Source organism: Choloepus didactylus, chromosome 1 (assembly GCF_015220235.1).
Source record: "Choloepus didactylus isolate mChoDid1 chromosome 1, mChoDid1.pri, whole genome shotgun sequence".
Classification (NCBI taxonomy): Eukaryota; Metazoa; Chordata; class Mammalia; order Pilosa; family Megalonychidae; genus Choloepus; species Choloepus didactylus.
Genome location: NC_051307.1, coordinates 143,951,913 through 143,972,232, shown reverse-complemented (window position 1 = coordinate 143,972,232; position 20,320 = coordinate 143,951,913). Strand labels below are relative to the sequence as shown.

Genomic DNA, 20,320 nt, shown 5'->3' with positions numbered 1-20,320 from the left:
ATAAATATGCTATTGATCTTGCAGAAGTTATTGTTCTTTCCCAGACTTTTCTTCCCAGACTTTAAAAACTCACCCCATATCCTTTTCAGAGCCAGTTCTCCACCCCACAGTTTCACCAGTCAAGAGCCGGGGTTGGTACCTGGGTCGGTACGCGGGTCAGTGTGTCCCTTTTCTTGGTGCACAGTGCTTTTCCAGGGATCAACTGACTCCAAAACCTCTGTTTATATTTATTATTTTTTCTGTCATCCCTGCCTCCTCTGTGCTGAGAGAGATCTCAGGGTTACTTTCCTGCTTACTCTGGGTATATCTGTGCTCATAGCTTGTTTTCAGTATTACAGATTTGTTAATTAAAACCGCAATTGGAGCCTCATTGAGCTACCTTCCCTTGCACCCAGTAGAGACTGTTTCTTTCTCCCAGAGATAGTTGTTCCAACTCAGCTTGCCATGCCAGTGGGGAGAGGCCACCAGCGCTGCAGTTTGGGAGATTTACTTACAGTTCTATGCTGTGGTCTCGACCCTTGCAGACATTCCAGACTGGTGTATGATGTGTGTCCAGTCATGAACGTCTCCCAGTTGTTCCAGACTATTTATTAGTTGTTCCAGTGTGTTTACTAGCTACTATAGAGGACTAACTAAATTCCACACCTCCATATGCTGCCATCTTGCCTTGCCTCTCTCCTTGGGTGTTTAGTGAGTCTCTTATAGACATCACGTAGATGAATCCTGTTTTTAACCCATTTTGCCAGTCTATGTCTTTTGATTGGGAGTTCAGTCTATTAACATTTAATGTGATTACTGTAAAGGGATTATTTTCTTCAAACATTTTTTCTTTTGGATGTTATATGTCATATCTTATTTTTTTTCTTTCATTTTACCCTTTTAGTTACCCTTACTGCTAATCTGCATTTCTACACTCTTCTTGAAACTTCTCTCTCCTTTCTTTTCCTATCTGTCTGTAGTTCTCCCTTTAGTATTTCTTGTAGAGCAGGTCTCCAAAAAACAGAAACAAAAACAAAAACTCACCCCCTTGATCCACAGAAACCTTTCTTCTACTTGGCTCCCTATCGGATTCTCGTGGTGGCTAGCCCATCTCTGTTCTGCTCTTCCTATGACTCCTTGTCTCACCTAGGCGCCTCTAGGCCTAGCTAGTGGGGATTTCACTTCCTCCTTCACCCAGAAGAATGAGTCCTCCCCGTTGTCTTCCTTTATCACCCTGAACATTTATTTTTGATATCACCACACTTCTCAAATAGCTGATGACCTGATTTCTAAGCTTATTGTCCTTTTCTCAGTTGTCTTATTTGTGATCTGTCCGCAGCATTTGTTGAGATCTTCTATTCTTATGGCGCTTTATAGCCCGTGGCCTCTATGTATCTCTGATACCTCTTCTTTTGTCCAGACCTTTTGTTTATTTGTTCATTAAATCCATCAAAACATGCTTACCAGGGGCTGTGGAGACAGATCAGCCACAGGGTGCTCTCAGGAAGTGCCCAGGCTAGAGAGGCTGAACAGAGATGTTCCTCAGCATGTGACAAGGGGCCACCACTAAGGGAAGGAGGCACAGGGACATAGGGAGCACCTGCTCCAGCATCTGGAAGGTGGTATCAGGGAAGCCTTCCTGGAGCATGTGACGGTGAAGACTGACAACTGAGTCAGCTTTAACCAGCCAAAGAAGGGGAGGGAGTGAGTCTGAGGTTGAGAAAGCTATTGGGTACCACGACCAAGATGCCTGAGATGCCAGTGCAACAGGGTAACCTTACCCCAATGAGTTACTATTACCACCATTGTGCAGATGTGAGAACCATCACCATTGTACTGATGCTTAATATGGATAAGTAACCCATTAAGGGCAGCTAATACATGGCCAAACTGGTATTCAAACTTAGGTCTGATGACTTAAGCCAGTGCTACCCTTCTCCCGAGAGAATGTGGGGCAGCATCCTGGTTTGGTGAGTATGAGCATTTAAACATGCTCTTCAGCTCCTTGCTGGAGCCTTGTCTTGAGGAGTCGCTCAATCATATGTGTATGTGTGTCCTGTTTTTTTTTTTAATCTATATTTTAAGGTTCTTCAAGGTGTGGGTACCTTCATCTCCTCATTGGTATCTTTTGGGTACCATAGCATAGAGAAACTCCTTTTTATTTGCCAGATTCTGAAAGTTTTTAAAATTAATGTATTCTGTATGTTTTTGATCTTAACTGAGCTTTCTATCTTCTGTGCTAATATCCAAGAAGAGGTAAAGAATTGGACTGTACCTAACAGTGATTGAAACAAGTAAGATTTAATCTGCAATTGGTGGGATCTCCGCTGTTGGGAGAAACCTGAGTCTGCTGCAGGTGGTTTGGATGCCACACACAGAGTCCTGGGGCCCTTGGCATGAGGCGTGCTCTGCCTCCTGCTGCTCCTCACCTTCAGCCAGTTTTCTCTGGCAGTGGACATGAGCTCTTGGTTAGGCCATGGCTTTCTTCTCGATGCCCCTAATTACTGGACATCATGGCCCACTGACTTCACATTCAGCTAGGACCTGGTCAGTGATGAACATGTTTTAATTCATTATATAATTGGATGAATGCTGTGGTCACATGCTTTAATTGAAGAGCTGTGCTAATTAGTTCTCACATTAGAAATATCTGCATGTTCTTCTTAGGCTGAATTGCAGGTACTTAAGAACTTCCTCTTTCACCAAAGCATGAACACACTATCTTATTTGCTGAGCCTTCCTCCTGGGCCTTTCTATTCACAGATTTTAAAACTTACCACGATAAAATATCTGTGAGTCTGTGCTACAGATAGATCTAATTCTTGATTAACTGTCTTCATGGTAGGTGTGTTAGTATGGATACCTAAACCTAACCAAATCTAGTTCTTAGTCTTAATTTCAGCCACTCCCCTCACAAAAGTTTTAGAGGAATTTGTAGCAAAGTATAAGCCTGCCCCACCCCAGAACTCAAGTCTGTCTTTACCATCTCGTGATTATGCACGTGGGTCATAGGAGCTGCTGGAGGAAGTGAAGTGTTGCGTGGGCACTGTGTGATCCTCAGGCTGGGTGGTCTGGCATTCTATATGCCAAACTTTTGGGGCCATGAAAATAGCCACTCCTCACTAGCCCCTGAACCGGACCTTCATCTGGATAGTCAGGATGGAAATGTGGCAATTGTTTACTTATAAGCTTTGGAATAGTCCAGGGTTTCTCAGCCTCAGCACTATTGCCATTTTTTGAGGGGATCCAGCTCTTTGTTGTGGGGTCCATCTTCTGCATTGTGGGATGTTTATCAGCACCCCGACCTCTATCCCGTTAGATGCTGGCAGTACCCCTAATTTGTGACAATCAAGAATATCTCCAAATGTTTCCAAATATTCCCAAGTTGGAACCACTGGAAGAGTCACTTAATGGTGGATGTATTTGGTATCATTGTGAAACAGGAAGAAATTTAGTCAACTGTCTTGTTGGTGTCAAACCTTAGTTGTATACTGAATAGGTCGTCAGCAATAAGTAATCCGTATACTAAGTGCTAGGAATGTGAAGTGTGTGTTATTTACTACTCTATTAGAGTAGTAGGCAGGTAATTATAATAACCTGCTAATGATTAAAAGCATGACTGTTGGATGCAGTGGGCCATGGTTGGAAATTTGGCTCAATATGTTAATAGCTGTGACATTGGGATGGTTACTAAATAACTCTGTATATCAATTTTTACATCTCTAACATGCGGAACTGGTAGTAGCTTACTTCATAGGGTTCTTTGTAAGATCAAATGAGATTGAACTAAAAGCAGCTTATCCACCTCTTGAGAACATCATCTCATGGGAGAGTGTGTATCACAAACATTGTAATGCCCCTAGGATAGTCATTTAAACTTCATTTTCCTTGTCTGTAAAATGAAGAGTAGTACCTACTTCTAGGGCTATTGTGAGGATTAAGTCAATTAATTTTAGAAGAGGGCCTGACCCATAGTTACGGTGGTACCAGTGTTAGCTGTAATGATGATGTCTTGCTCCTGTGAAGTTCACAAAGTTCTGGAAGCCCATGTTGTGACTGTAAGCAAGTAGGAGTCATGTATAAATATATTCCCTGAAAAATTTATAAGGTCTTAAATGGCATGTTTAAGTATGGGTTTTTTGGTTTGAGTAGACTGGCTTAAAGAAAAGGAATCAGTTTTTTCACATTTTATATATATATTCATTCCTGATCTTGTGTGTAATGAAAGTTATGAAAAATCATACTATTTTCCATCTGTTTGGGGCTTTACCCATTAATTTAAATTATGATTGTAAGATCTGATGTTCCTTTAATGTAAGACATTTGCCCTGAGGTGTATTATTACAAGTTCTTCATTTTTATTTTTTATTTATTTATTTTTTTTACTTTTGACATTTTGTTGACTTCGTTTATAAGGGGCTTGATTTCAACTGATTCTATAACTTTAAAGGAAAGATATTTGAAGAAAGGAATAGATTTGTCCTTGATACACTTCTGTTTTGGTGAAATAATGTTCAAAATTGATCAGGGGAAAGTTAATGATGTACTCTTGGTTTTTAGCTCAAAGGTGGTCAACAGGTTCTTGAAGGTGAATAGATTTTAAAAGAAGAGGAGAAATTTGGGAGCTGTGTTGCTGTGACTCAGACATTTTAACTCTTCCATATTCCTTTATCTTCCACCGTATGGAGTCATGGGAAAGATTAATATGGGGCAAAACAAATCAATAGTGGGTAGCAAATTCTTAAACAGAAATAAGAAATTTTTACTTCCTCCTTTCTCAGTGTAGAAGGCAAAAGTCCCCACCTTTGTAAAAGTCTGTTAAGTACAGTAATAACAATGAACTTGGAAGTAATCCATTGCACTTACCGGTTTTTTAATAACCACCAATCAAAGCATAGTATTTGCTGAGTGTTTTTTTTTTTTTAAATACTTCTTTTAAGTAAACCATTTGAACAGTTGCAATTTTTATGGTGGAATGGACTTGGTGATTGTTTTTGGAAGATATTTCAAAATATTTTAAACATTTCCCACAAGGAGTCTGTGAAATGGGATGCTCCTTCAGTATGTTTTGAAGTATAACTTTATTTTCATATGCTTTGTAGTAATTTTTAGCTAGCACACCACTGGGAAGCTGTTCAGTGTTTGGTGAGCACTCCTTCCACCGACTCTGTTGGGTGTCAGGTGCAGGATGTGCACCACGGAGAGTGAGCAGGTGGAATGTCTGGGGTAGACCTCTTCAGCTTAAAAGTCCTGTACTACCAGCCAAACTTACCTATCAAGCACTAGAAAGTATCCCCACAACTTTTAAATATAAAAACATTCTTCTGTTTAGCATTTAATCAATTATTTGCTATTCCCATAGTACTAATCCACATGTCCAATTAGTCTCTGAAAAGTCACCTGCATGGCAAGAGTAACTGACAGCATCTTGCCTTAAGGAATGGGGGATTCTTTTTTTTCCTTTTTTTTTTTAAAAAAAGAATCCCTTTCAAAGGAAAACATCCATAAATATGAACTCAAGGTGAGCTCTTTAAAATAATTGCTGGTATTTGCAAAGGCACTGAAGGCATTAAGTACGAAATATTATATAGTTCTTCAAACATCTATATTTCCCTCATGTTGGCCCTGGGATTTTTGTTATTGTAGTTTTTATGGAGAGAGCAGGGAGGTACTTTTTTCACTTTATCCAAACTAAACTCCTAGTTTATAGCTCATGAATTAGAGACCCAGATACGTTACATGACTTTTACCAGCCAAGGGCCTATAGCTTGTTTTTGACAAAATCAAAAGATTGGAAGCCAGATCTGACTTTTATCCTTCTTGAGAAGTTCTTCACTTAAGGATTTGCAACTGTTTATTTCATTTAAAAAAGCAAACAATTTTGTCTTTAAACTAGGAAAAAATACTATATGTTAATGCCTTCTTTTAATACTTGATATACCTCTTAAAAACACTTTTTTTTCCCCCTGGAAAAAAATGATGAGGTTTCATGGCAGAGTTTTAAAACTTTTTTTCATCTCTTTGACCAATTCAGAATAGGAAGCACTGGGCACTTTGTGGTTTTGTACTCTCTCAAGAGCGTTACTTCAATTTTCTTGTTTTTTATTCAAGCCCAACCTCTGGCTCTTCTTGGAAGAGCGGTTGCTTCAGGTGGCCAGACTTTTTCCATGGTAACTTTTCTTTTTTTTCTTTTTTTTCTTTTTTTTTTTCCCCTTCGGAGTGGCTCCCATAAATGGCCAAACGGAACGATGATGTCTCTGAGGTCCTGTGGCGATGTCCCTGTTACTGTCTGTATTGACCTTTCACCTAGTTCCTGGGCAGTCTGTGGCTCAGTGGGAACAGCTGGGGATGCAGGGAGTGACTCAGCTAACAATAAAGTAAGCAGAAGGCCCTGGGACTCTCAACCTAACAACAGTACTTCCCCCGGGCCAGGCGTCCACAGAGTTTTCCTGCTCCTTTTCTTTTTCATGTTTACTTTAGACAGGTTTTCTTCTGCAGGAGGTCCAGTTGACTCTTTGCGGGGTGTTCTGACTCCTGATGGTGGGTGGGGAGAGGCTTTGCATCTGATGGCCTGTCGGTTCTAGCTACAGGAAGTGGCACACAGCCAGAGGGAGTGTGAGTGAAGTCTGGAATGGTTTGTACTCTTCCTCAGCAGTCCATGCAAGCATTTATCTTTGAGAGTGGCACAGAGTTCTGAATAACTCCTGTCTTGAAGGTTTTGGGAACTGATTCCTTTCTCTGTCTGGAATTCGTTTTCAGCCGGATTCCTGACTTTTTTTCCAGCCTGTCCTTCTGCAGTATTGTTTTGGAATTCGTGGCTCTATTCCCTGGGGACAGGCAAGGAAATGAATCTTTTTGCCTCACTGAGATGGTGTTTGCATTTCTCAGTTAGGCAGGTGCTACTCACATCTTGGGATTATAAGTTTTAGAGAGTTAATGGATGGGTATCTGTTTGCTGTGGGGATGGGAACAGATTTCCATTTCTGAGAAAGTGTGAAGGCTTTAACTACTTAGTTAGGTACCAACACCTGTATGTTTGTTCAAGATTCAGGCTTATGTGGCCAATGGAAAAAATATAAATATCTGGGACTCTCAGTGAGAGTAGAAATATGGCATAGAAGTGACTCCCATATACTTATTAACCTAAAATTTTGTGTACTTCCTACCTGATGGATATAGATCAGTGATTTTTGATTTTAATAGAATATATTGTGACAATAACTTATGAATTGGGCAATTCTTAGATGAGTTTGTATTTTATTAGACAGCATCAACTATATTCATTTAAAAAAGAGCAGGACTTAATGTGAAAGATGCATTTTTATGCAGCTTAAAGACAATTCTCACTATGCATATGAAATCAAAGACCTTTACTTTTTGTGAGTCCTAGGCCAACAGGTTGGGATCCATTGCTGAATGTGTGTGTCCTTTTTAGACCATTCCATTTGTGATTATTTTAGCCTTCCAGTGGATTTCAGTAGGAGTCAGTCAAGTACACTATAAGAAAGTAGTCTTCCATCTTGCTAAACTCCATGGATGCTTATTAGATGCCATCTAAGTCTTGTCTTGGATATAATATGTGTATGTAATATATTCTGATAATAATAAGCACTCCTTCCATTTCTACCATGCACTGCAGTTTCATGTACATGACTTTCTTGGGCCAGTCTTACTCTATCATTTAATGCAGCCTCCACACACTTCCTTCTGATCTTTTTTTCATAAATGATTGCCTTTCCCTCTTGTATTCTCAACATCTCTCTGTCTAGAGTTTACTTCCCTTTAAGGTGTAAACGTGTTCAAGTCCTTAAAAAAATAAATAAACTGGTATGTCTAGAAGCAGTGACACTCGAGTGGCTATAAATTTGCTCAAACCTTCTCCATCCTTAAATAACAAAAGTAAAAATCTTCTATAGATGGAGAAGTAGTGATACCCCAGTATCTGCAAGCTTATCTCGTTTCTAAGGGTCACTGTTCACTAAAAGGAACCAGGGTGCTTTGGAGAAATGACTGATTTCAAAACAGGCAGAGTATGAAAGTATAAGGTGAATTAAGACATCTTGTGGTCAGAAAACAAGGAAGTGCTCAGACTAGAGTGAAAATGTTAAAAAAAACAAACAAACACAGAAGGATATGGGAGCTGGTTTGAAGGCACTCCTAAATTTGAGACAATTTGAGCATCAAAAAGAATAACAGTAATAGATGAAAATGTTTTAAAAAATGAAAATGCTTTAGGAGTTTGTGGTGTCTTTAAAAATGAAGATAAGGGAGGATAAAAATGAGGACACTCTTCTTTACAGAAAAATGACAGATAATAATTGTAGAAGGAATGATAGAAATAGGAAATTACCGTTTTGCAACCTCCATGTAGTAATTGATTCAGACAATAATCTTTAATGGCTGGTAAAATGTTGTGGGAGAACAGGATATTCCACAGTCAGAAATCATTGCTCTCGGATTACTTTGAATAAGAAAGAAAAATTGTACTTTTTCATCAGGGATATCTGGTGGTCACTGAATGATCAAAACTTACCAAAATGAGACAGTCTGATATTTTGTGCCTCCTGATGAGATGTACCTTCATCAGAAGTACACAACACACCTGTGTAATATCTTGTAAAAATAGCTAACCATGGGTAAACAATCAGACAAATTCATTATGTGGAGTATTCTATATAACAACCAGCCTAGACGTCTCTAAAAAAATCAATGTCATAAAAAACTAACCAACAAACAAAAATGGAGAGGAATAATGAGGATGGGTAGGAGGACAGTCTTAGATTAAAAGAGGCCAAAGAGAAATACAGCTAAACAAGTTATTTTGGGATGACTGTGTAAATTGAACACAGACCCTGTATTAGATGATATTACTGAGTTAATATATCTTTTCTTAGGTGTGATGATGTGGTTAAACAGAATATTCTTATTCTTTGGAGTCACATATTGAAGTATTTAGGAAGCAAGGATTATGATGCAAATTATCTTCCAAATAGTTCAGTACTGCAACCTAGTAGCCTTATTTCTTGAAGACGAGTGTATAAGTATATAGCTTATACAGTGAGACCATGTGATTGTAGAAAACCTTGTGGCTCACAATCCCTTTATCCAGTGTTTGGACAGATGAGTAGAAAAATGGAGACAAAGTAAATGAATAATAGGGAGGGATGGGGTTGTTTTCGGTGTTCTTTTTTAAAAATTTTTATTATTTGTATTTTTATTTTTTTGAGTAATGAAAATTGTTCAAAAATTGATTGTAGTGATGAGTACACAACTATATGATGATACTGTGAACAGTTGTACACTTTGGATGATTATATTGTATGTGACTGTATCTCAATGAAATTACAAGAAAAACAAAAAACAAAAATAGTTCAGTAAAATAAAGTCTGTGTGTGTATATATATCCTTGTTCACGTGTGTATACATATATGTACATTATTTGCTGATATAGTATATATACTTGGAGTATATAAATATGCATACATGCAGTTTACTTATTGAGTATTATATGTGTGTGTGTTAATTTGGAGGGGAGGGTCATGAACTCACTTCTTGACAAATAGGGCCTGATAACATTCTCCTGGATTTCTCTACTACCTTCTTTACATTTCCTCCTTCGTCACTTTTGGAGGTTCCTCTGTCTATCTTTACAATTGGTATTTCTTAACCCGGGTTCTTGACCATCTTCTCCTTCTACCTCCTCTTCTAAGCCGAAGTAATGTTTGCATAAAACATTGCTTAAAACCATTATCTAGAAAACAAAATGTTTCTTTCATCTATCAAATATTCTTTTAGGCAGTGTGTTTTGTGTTGGGGATGAAACAGTGACAAACACTGACACCATCCCTCTCCTTCTGGAGCTTAGAGTCTGCTGGGTCTGGTACCCAGGGAGCCTCCTCTCCTTCCCCTCTCTGCCCTGCACCTCCAGCCTCTGCAGCTGCAGATGCCAGGGCCAGGCTGTGCTATCTCCACAGGGGAGTGCTCTCCCTCAGGCCGAATTATTCCTGTTCCACCTTGAGCTACCACTGTGTCTCCTCTTCTCTTATTCTCATCACATTTATAGCAAAATCAGCCATTCATTGGGAACTTTACGTTTTACCAGATACAATACTAATTCGTTTTACAAATATATTTTTTCCCTTTTTAATGTAATATTTGATACTTTGAAAAGAATTTATGTAACACAAGTAAAATAAAGCAGGACAAAAAGAACACAGCATCAACCCGTCCTCCCGCATCTCACTCTGTGCTCTTCCCCAGGCCCATTCTCCTTCCTCTTCTGGACGTAACCCTGTCCTGAATTTTGTGTTTATTATTGACTGCCTTTTTAAAACAAATGATTTTAGTCCATATGTATAAATTGTTCATGCTGTATGTAGTCCTCGAGAACTTTCTTTTCCCCACTCAGCATGGTTTCTAAAATTCATCCCTTTGGAAAAGAAATTGGAATTATTTGGTAAAGGTAAACATTCACTCACCCTACATCTCAGAATTTTCATAGATATATGTCCTAGAAAACCCTTACAGATGTATACTGGGAAGCATGTTCAAGAATGCTCATAGAAACACAAATAGTAAAAATGTGGAAAGAGCCTGTATGATTGACAAGAGAATGGGTACAAAAAAACATTATTTATCCAGTGAAATTTCATGCAGCAGTGAAAACTGAGTGAACTACAGCTATGCACTTTTCAGTCTTCCAGCAGTCCTGGCAAGATATAAGTAATTCCATTTTATAGCTGAGGCAACTGAGATCTAGAAAGCTGCAATAAATTGTCCATGCTGTTGGAGCTTATACCTTGTAGAACTGAGGTTTGAATCCTCCTCAGTGTGATTCTAAAACTTTAGCCACTGGGAATGTTGGTTTCTATTGAAAATATCTGATCTTACTAGCTTGTCTGCTTCACTGCATGGAGAGAGAGAGTTTTGTATTTCTACTTAACTCAGAAAATCGTTCATAGTAGATGTTGTATAAATTTTTGAAGAATGACCTGAAAAAAACCCTTATTTGCACAGGAAGAAAGCTGATGAAGGGAGTTTAGTGACTTGGGCAGGTTACTGGAGATAATAATCAGAGCATCTATGACTATTCCAAGGCCACCATGACTGCAGCATCAACCTCTCTGCTCCATCCCTGCTTTCATTTCCTGCCTCCCATCCAGTAGGTAGCTGGGAGAAGACTAGCAGAGGTAACGTCAGCAAGACTTGGCTCGTGGTCCCAAGTTCCTCAGCGAGGGGGCCACCATTGCTGTCCTGGGCAGCAAAGACCTCTCCTGGGTGGATTGACTCTTTTACCTACAATATGAATCTATCCAACCTGCAGCAGCAAAAGTGCCAGCAGCAAACATTCTTCTATCTCTTGGATGTCACTGCCATGATTCACTCATGTAAAAAGTGCAGGTGTGTTTGTGTGTATGGCGTGGGGAGTGTGGAGATAGGGAGAAGGCAGGGTAACAGATGTTTGGCAAGTAAACCAGATATTTATGGTAGCTGTAGAGTGCTGAGCTACTTAGGTATTCTGGTCCAGAGCAACAAAAAATTGAAAATAAAAATTGAAAGCTTAACTGTCTGGCTACCCCCTTGTGCTTTTTCCTGCCATCTAATGTTCTGCGGAGTTCTGAGCAGGTACATATTTTTCTTTCTTTTTCTGTTCCAATAAATGATAAAAGGTTTCTGATCCTTTGTAAACTGATAAGGGCCATTGGCAGGGTCCTGCAAGGACAGCCAATACCTAGGTGAATTTGCTTTCATACTGTCACCACAGTTGGTGTTGAAGTCAGATTCTGTCAAGATCTAAAACAAACTCACCTCAGCAGAGCTACCTGGCGCTCTGGTCTCTGCCTGTGATCCAGCTCTGGCATCTTTGTGTAGCTGCCTCATTCTGATCTCTTAAAATGTCACCCACTCAGGGAGGCCTTCCCTGCTCACAACCCTCTAACACAGCTGTATCCTACCCAGCACTCTCTTGCCTCTAATTATGTTTTATTTTCTTCATATCTTTTTTCATTATTTAAAACTATTTTTTCAACTATTTACTCCTCCCCCATTCCTACATAAACCCCCCTCTTAATTGAGAACAGGACCTGTTTTACTGTTCACTGCCAGATTAGCATGACCCAGAATAGTGCCTGGCATATAGTAGAAGCTCAGTTAGTATTTATTGAATTCAGGAATGAATTTATCTGTACAACTTTGATCAAGTTAAGGACTTGATCTCCTTAATTATCAAATGAAGAGAGTCTTCAGGGCCTCTAGAATTTTAAGATTTATTCTGATATTCTGAATTGTTACTTTCTATGTGAGCACTAGTTTAAAATGTACAGATGTCTTTTTTAATTTTTGGTGCATAAAATTTATATCAGTCATAATCCTTGATTCATAATACACTTATCATTGGTTCATTCAAAGTTGACTTTTTAAAAATTTATTTTCTTAGTTTTAATAATGTTAATCTCCCTCAAACTCAATAAACAGAAATTCCAAGACCTTTACAATAATAAGCTACATCTAATTGAATGGTCCACCCCACCCCCACCCCCATGGCATTTCCCTGGCTACTTCACTTGATGCAACCTGAATCCCATTTTCCTCGTGCACTTGCATTCCTGTTTATGTAGTCTTGTTGCATGTATGTGTAATCCTAAAAGTGTATGTGTGTGTATATATGTAGGTATGAAATTTTGATTTTAACTATATGTAATCTTTTAGTGATTTTTTTATATGTATCATACTAATATATATGCATACATACACATCTGTCATTGGTTCTCTATATATCGTACACATATGTATTATTGCTAAGGTCCATGTTATTGAGTGTTGCTTTGATTTCTGTATAACATTCCATTGTGACCATACCACAGTACATTCACTCACTTTGCTGTGTTTGGGATTTTTCCAGATTTTTGTCCCTGTGAACCATGCTGGGTTATACAGTTGATCCCCATTATTCACAGATTCTGAATTTTCCTACTTGCTAAAATTTATCTATACCCCAAAATCAATACTCTCAATGCTTTTGTACTCATTTTCAGTCATGAGTAGAGGGAGGAACTTATGATGTGCATGTTTCCAACTGAGGTCCAACAGGGTGACACTTGACCTTTTTGTTTCAGCTCTCATACTGTGAGCAAGTGTCCTTCTTGCAGTGTATTTAGTGCCATGTAGTTTGCAGTGTTGTGCTTTTTGTATTGTTAAAGTGACCTAAAGTGTAGTGCTGAAGTGATGCCTGGTATTCCTAAGTGCAAGAAGGCTATGATGTGCCTTCTGGAGAAAATGCATATGTTAGATAAGCTGCTTTTAGGCATGAGCTATAGTGCTGTTGGCTGTGAGTTCAGTGTTAATGAATCAACAATACAAAGTATAAAGACGTCTTTGATCAGAATCACATATAGAACAAGATTATCTACTTATTAGTTGATGAAAATGTTGTGACCAGAAGCTCTTAGGAAGCCATTTCCCCAAGGGACAATGTTTCAGTATTTGCTAATTCAGTATTCGTGATGACTTGATAGAACCCAATTATGATGAATAATGAGAATCGACTGCATATCCTTGTTGTATCTTGGTGAACTTGTAGAGGAGTTTCTCTTGGGTATAAAAATATTAGTGAAATTTCATGGGATACATGAGTGTTAAACTAAGGAGATAATGCCTCAGTGACTGCATCATTTTTTATTCCTGCAGTACTATGTAATGATCCTATGCCTACAGATCCTCTGCAACATTGCGTCTTCTCAGATTTATAAAGATTTTCTTACGAAAATCGTGGTCTTGACTTGCATTTCCATGATCATTAATAATGCAAGCATCTTTTCATATGTTATTGGCTATTTCTCTGAAATGTCTAGTCATGTCTCTTGCCCAATTTCTCTTGGGTTGTTTGTGCTCTTAGTGTTTTGTAGGAATTGTTCAAATATTATTGATACCGATTTTATTTATAGTGTATGTTGTGAGTAGTGTCTCTTACACTGTAACATTTTCACTTTTAAGGGTGTCTTTTGAAAAAGTTTTTAATTTTAATAACATCAAATTAGCTTTTTTTTTTTTTTTTAGTAATTAGTGATTTTTATTTCTTAAGGAAAGTTTTGAGAACATAGTTTCTCAAAATGTGATCTGCTGAACCTTGAGTATTCCTGAGACTTTTTCAAGGGGTCCATTAGGTCAAATACATTTTCATAATGATATTAAGCTGTTATTTGCTTTTTCACTGCATTGACATTTATACTGATTGTGCTGGTTTGAATGTATTATGTCCCCCAGAAAAAGCCATATGCTTTAATGTAATCTTGTGTGGGCAGACGTATCAGTGCTGAGTAGACTGAAATCCTTTGAGTGTTTCTGTGGAGATGCGCCCCACCCAACTGTGGGTGATGACTCTAATTGGATAATTTCCGTGGAGGTGTTACCCCCACTCATTCAGGGTGGGTCTAAATTAAATCACTGGAGCCATATAAAGGAGCTGACAAACAGAAGGAACTCAGTGCAGCTAAAAGTGACATTTTGAAAAGGAGCTACAGCCAAGAGGGACACTTTGAAGAATTCACAGAAGCTGAGAGAGGAGCTGCAGATGAGAGACAGTTTGAAGATGGCTGTTAAAAGCAGACTTTTGCTCCAGAGAAACTAAGAGAGGACAAATGCCTCAAGAGCAACTGAGAGTGACATTTTTGAGGAACTGCAGCCTAAAGAGGAATGTCCTGGGAGAAAGTCATTTTGAAACCAGAACTTTGGAGCAGATGCTAGCCACGTGCCTTCCCAGCTAACAGAGGTTTTCCGGACACCATTGGCCATCCTCCAGTGAAGGTACCCAATTGTTGATGAGTTACCTTGGACACTATGGCCTTAAGACTGTAACTGTGTAACCAAATAAACCCCCTTTTATAAAAGCCAATCAATCTCTGGTGTTTTGCATTCTGGCAGCATTAGCAAACTAGAACACTGATGGAACAAAAGTCATGGTGCACAAAACAAACTGCTGGTGCCTTAGCACAAATCGAGGCAGTGCACTAAACTGTCTTGTAGTTGGTGTACTTTACTGCCATGCACTCATAGATTAACAGGCACTCTTAAGTTTCACTTAATTTCTTGGTAAAGCAGTAAAAATTACTAATATTATTTAATCTCAACCCTTAATATGTAGGTTTTTAATATTTTGTGTGAACAAATAGGAATTACACATAAAGCACTTCATCTGCACGTGATGGTTGTCTAGAGGAAAAACACTTGTGTGACTGAGTTGAGAGGTGAACTAGATGCTTTTTTCATGGAACAGCATTTTTCACGTAAAGAATAACATGCAAACTGCAGTAATTCAGACAGGGGTATTTGAGAATTTCTCAATAATGAATGAACTGAGCTTTCACTTCAAGGAAAATGTCAGCAGTATTTGTTGATGATAAAATTCAAGCATTAAAAAGAAAATTAGAGTTTGGAAAACTTGTGTCTACCACTGAGCTTGACAGCTTCCCAATACTTAGACTGAGGTCAGTGACAATGTTAATAAAAATGATTTTTTTATACTGTATAATGAAAATGTCTATACTTTGAAATTCTACATGAATACATATTATGAAGTTGTAAAATCAATCATAGGTTAAAAAAAAAAATCCATTCCGTTCAAATAACAAGGGAGACCAAAGGATTTTAATATAATAGAGTATAAAATATTCATGTATATGGTTTCACTTTCTATATTGCAGTGAACCTTTAAGAAATCACTACTTGTTGAATTTTGGTGTGGTAACAAAGAAGAAAATCCCCAAGGCTGTTAAATATTTCTTCCTTTTTCTTTTATATATCTGTGTGAGACTGGGTTTTCTTCATTATATTTTAAGCCAAAACCACATCATTTTGTAAGAGTTTGAATGCAGAAGTGGGTGTGAGAATCCAGCTTTTTCTATTAGGCTGGATAGTAAAGAGATCTGCAAAAATATAGAGTAATGCCACTTTTCTAACTCATTTCTTATGTATTTTGGAAAATGTAGTTATTTTTCATAAAAATATATTAATATGTGATGCTATTTTAATTAAAAATAAATATTTTATAAATTTCTAATACATTAAATATTGATAGATAAAACTCACATAAACAAAAGCTTTTTGATGTCCTCAGTAATTTTGAAGAGCCAAAGGTATCCTGTGACCAAAAAATTAGAAAAGTAATGGTTGAAAGATACTTATCTATATTTTCTATAAAGAGATGCTTTTGGTTAGGATGCTTGTTTTAACATTTCAGCCCTTAATCCATCTCTGTGTACACTGAACTGACTGTTAATACCAAAAAAAGGAAAGACTTTTATGAAAAGTAGTTAAGTAAAAAAATATATATAAATCTTCTCAGTCCATCACCCCTACTTCCTGATCAGCCACCTTTCACTTCATTTTTTTCTTTTCCATTCATTTATTTGTTCCATAATCCATCCATCTATCCATCAAACATGTGAATCAAGCAAATAATAACTCTTGTGTCTTTCTCCCACCTCGTTTCTATATCTAGCTCCCACCCCTGTGGCTCACAGGTCCTGATACAGATCTCCAGACCTCCCTATCATAAAAGCCCATCCTCCTAACCAAGAAGCAGTGGCTTGTTTAAAATGTAGATAACTGGGGGTAGTTGGCACTCAGTGGATACGTGTTGAGAGACTTTACTACTTGTCTACTGGCGCCACCCTAGTTTTCTCTGAGAATGATAGGAGATAAATCATTATTATTTTTTAACTGTTTATTTTGAACTAATTTCAAACTTATAGGACAGTTACCAAAATGATGCAAATGCCATATAGAAAACTCCAGCACACCCCTAGCCACTAGTGATGCACAGATTGACCAGTTTTAACATTTGACACTTTGCTTTATTCTATCTATGCATCTGTCTGTCATTCATTTTATGAACACTTAAGTGTAGGTCGTATACATCATGCTCCTTGAACATTTAACACTGCCATGTACATTTCCTAGGAATAAGGATAACCACTTATGTAACCAACTTCGGTGCAGTTGTAAATGTCAAGAAATTTAACATTGTTATAAAGCTTATAGTCTATATTCCAAGTTTTTCATATGTCCACAAACTATCCCTTTGAGCCTTTTCTCCTCCCTTGCTAGATCCCATCCAGGATCATGTATTACATTTAATTATCATTGTCTCTTGTGTTGCTTTTTTTTTTCTTTAAAGTGGGGAAACATATATGCCACAAACTTTCTCATCTCAACCACTTGCCAGCATAACATTAACTGAAATTAATAATATTTGCAATATTGTGGTACCCTGACCACCTTCCATTACTAACGCTTTGTCATTTCCCCAAAGAGAAACCCTATACCCATTATACACTAACTCCCCATTCCCCCTGTCCCCTGCCCCTAGCAACCTGTATTTTAATTTATACCTCAATAAGCTTGCATATTCTCCAATATTTTCTTTGTAGTTACCATGGGGCTTAAATTTTGCATCCTAAATCTGTAACAATCTTGTTTGCTTTGATACCAACTTAACTTCTTAGTTTAATATCACAAATTATGTTTCTGTATCCCTCTGCCCAACCCCCTTAATGTAGTTTTTGGCACAAGTTACATTTTTATACATAGTGAATCCCAAACCACTAATTCATCATTACCTTTTATGCTTTTGTCTTTTAGATAGTGTAGGAGTGAAAAGTGGAGTTACAAACCAGAAATGTGATAATACTGGCATTTATATATACCACATCATTATCTTATATATACCACGTCATTATTGTCACCAGAGATCTCTACTTCTTCATGTGGCTTTAATCAGTTGTCTAGCATCCTTTCCTTTCAACCTGAAGAACTCCCTTTAGCATTTCTTGTGGGGCTGGTCTAGTGATGACAAGTCTGAATGTCTTAATCTTTCCCTCCTTTTTGAAAGACCGTTTTGCCAGATTTAGAATTCTTGGTTGGCAGTTTTTTTACTTTCAGCACTTTAACTATGTCTTCCTACTGCCTTCTTGCCTCCATGGTTTCTGATGAGTAGTTGACACAATCTTATCGAGAGTCCCTTGTGCATGATACATTACTTCTCCCCTGTGGCTTTCAGAATTCTCTCTTTCTCTTTGGAATTTGACAGTTGGATTATAATATGTCATAGCATGGGTCTATTTGGGTTAATCCTGTTTGGAGTTTGTGAAACCTCTTGGATGGGTATATTCATGCCTTTTGTTAAATTTTGGCAGTTTTCTGCCATTATTTCCTTGAATATTCTCTCTGCACCCTTTTCTCTTTCTTTTTCTCCTTCTGGGACTCTACAGTGCATATATTGGTATGCTTAATGTTGTCCCACAGGGTCCTCAGGTACTGTTCACTTTTTTTATTTTTTCTTCTTTTTCCTCAGACTGGATGATTTCAATTGTCTTCATGTTCTCTGATTCTTTCTTCCACCAGCTCCATTCTGCCCTTAAACCCTGCAGGGAATTTTTAATTTCTGTTACTGTGGTCTTCAGCTTTGTTAGGTTCCTTTTTCATAATATCCATCTCTCTATTGATATTCTCTTTGTGTCATCTGTATTTTTCCTTATTTCCCTAAGTTCTTTGTCCCTGTTTTCCTTTAGCTCTTTCAGCATAATTAGGATCATTTTGTTTAAGTCTTTGTCTAGTATATACTAGGTCTGGTCCTCCTCAGTGGTGGTTTCTTTTTTTTTTTTTTTTTTTAACAGGTTATGTTTTTTATTTATTTATTTTTTTTAATTCAGTTTTATTGAAATATATTCACAAACCATACAGTCATCCATGGTATACAATCAACTGTTCACAGTATGATCATATAGTTATGCGTTCATCACCACAATCTATTTCTGAACATTTTCCTTACATCAGAAAGAATCAGAATAAGAATAAAAAATAAAAGTGAAAAGAGAATACCCAAACCATCCCCCCATCCCACCCTATTTGTCATTTAGTTTTTACTCCCATTTTTCTACTGATTTTTTTTCAATTTTTTAACTTTGTTTATCAAAAAATTAAAAACAAACAGGCAAACAACAACCAAAAAAACCCCACATTTCAAACAAAGCAATGGATTAAGGAAAACAAATAACCTAAAATAACTACTTTGTTTCCAATATGTTCCTACCATACCCCAAGAAAATTAATAAACCATGTCCAAACAGAGGAGTAAGAAAAACAAATAATCTAAAATAACTACATTGCTTCCAACATGTTCCTACCATACCCCAAGAAAATTAACAACCCCTAAGAAAACAAAGGCATAAGAGAAAAAAAAAACCTAAAATAACTCTATTGCTTCCAACATGATCTTACTATATCCAAGAAAGTTTACAAACCATAATCATTCCTGAGCATTCCCATAACATTGAGATTACCCTCCATAGTTTATTTGTTCTTATTAGATTATCATTCCCCCTCCACTAATTGGTATCTCTAGGTCCCCTACATTCTACAGTATAAAACATTGTACATTTTTCACAGAATTCACATTAGTGGTAACATACAATATTTCTCTTTTTGTGCCTGGCTTATTTTGCTCAGCATTATGTCTTTTTTTTTTTTTTTTTTTTTTTTAATCTTCATTTTATTGAGATATATTCATATACAGTGGTGGTTTCTAATGTTTTAATCCTCGCTTTTGCCTAGGTCATTGCTTCCTGTTTCTTTGTATGTTTTGTTTCCTGTGTTGAATCCTGGATGTTTTGATATTAATGTGTTATCACTGGAATTTAGACTCTCAGGTGTCTGTTCCTTAAGCTTGTATCTAGCTAGTGTTATAACAGAGCTTTTCTTGAATGCCAGGAGCTAAGGCGGAAAAAGGGAAAAAGAAAACACCTTTCTCAGTCCCTGCAGATTGGCCTGTGTGAGCACTCTCCTTCAGGACTTATCCATACATGGTATTTAGAGAATAGTGCCAGGCCAAAGTGTAGGGTCTTCCCTGATCCTTTCTCCACATGCATCTTGTCTTGGATGTGCTTGTGTAGCCCTAGGAATTCCCCTGTTTACATGGTTCCAAGTGTCCCCTCTTCCCTGGGAAATGGTTTCCTGGGTACTGCACTGTATGGCCTACAGCCAGCAATCCCTTGTCCCGGGCAACACGATTTGACTGCTCTCCCACAACATTGGGTAGTGGAGCTCCTTGAGCTGCGTTTATATTCAGGGCAAGTTCTGAGTTCCTCAGGCCACTGCCAGTAGTTAAGAGGGTTACTCTGCTGTTTCCAGAACCGGGCCCAGGGGTCCAGGCTGGGAGCAGGGGCCGGCTCTGCAGTGAGCCAGTGGGGGTGAGGGGTGTGGGTAGGGCCACTCAGGCACCAGTATGTCCTCCTGCTTTCAAGTAGCTTTTTTCTTGCTCCTGTTACTGCAGTCCTTTAACTATTTT

At 37.9% G+C, this 20,320-nt stretch overlaps 1 protein-coding gene across 5 annotated transcripts in view; it reads right to left on the bottom strand.

The window, feature by feature from the left end:
* P2RY14 (purinergic receptor P2Y14) overlaps window positions 1-20,320 on the bottom strand; it is a 56,372-nt gene that overhangs the window by 9,912 nt on the left and 26,140 nt on the right. Inside the window, exon 2 of one of the 5 annotated variants that reach the window (XM_037842546.1) lies at window positions 16,063-16,114. The exons of the other annotated variants lie outside the window; for them this stretch is intronic. The gene's annotated coding sequence lies outside the window, so the exon portion shown is untranslated. The remainder of the gene's footprint in view (window positions 1-16,062; window positions 16,115-20,320) is intronic. 5 annotated transcript variants of the gene reach the window in all.